Below are 541 nucleotides of genomic sequence, written 5' to 3' on the forward strand. Positions count from 1 at the left end.
AGGCGGAAGTGAAGGCAGACAGGTGAGGAGGCGGCTTCCACTGAGAGAAGCGGGGGACTGCTCCCCGCACAGACCCCCGACCTTTACTCAAGGGTGTTAAAAACAAGGCAACGGGCTTAAATCGAGGTGCTTCTGCTACCCTGTGTCACCAAGCCGAGACAAGACTCGACGGTTTCAGCTTCTCCCAGGAATGGAATGTCGAACCAGCCCATCGGGAAGGGCCGAGTCAGCTCAGGTGACGTCAGCGGCCCGACCGGCCCCTGGCGCCCGAGGGAGACCGGCCCGGACACACCCAGCCCGCGCCTGGCTGCGCGACCGCCTCCCGCCTAGAGAACCTTCCCTGCGCGCAGCTCCTTGCAGTTCCTTTCCGTCTGCTGGAGGGGGTGCTGCCTGAGTCACAGCGTGCTGAACACAGGAAATAAGATCTCCAAAATGTAATTGAGTTTTGTTTTTAACTCAGGGAAACACTAGGCCAGAAAAAACCCAAACACCAGCAAGGTAGCTGACGAACCCAGCTCCGGCTTCACTGGACGATTCCCAC

Source organism: Bison bison, unplaced genomic scaffold (assembly GCF_000754665.1).
Source record: "Bison bison bison isolate TAMUID 2011002044 unplaced genomic scaffold, Bison_UMD1.0 scf7180017864080, whole genome shotgun sequence".
NCBI classification, from domain to species: Eukaryota; Metazoa; Chordata; class Mammalia; order Artiodactyla; family Bovidae; genus Bison; species Bison bison.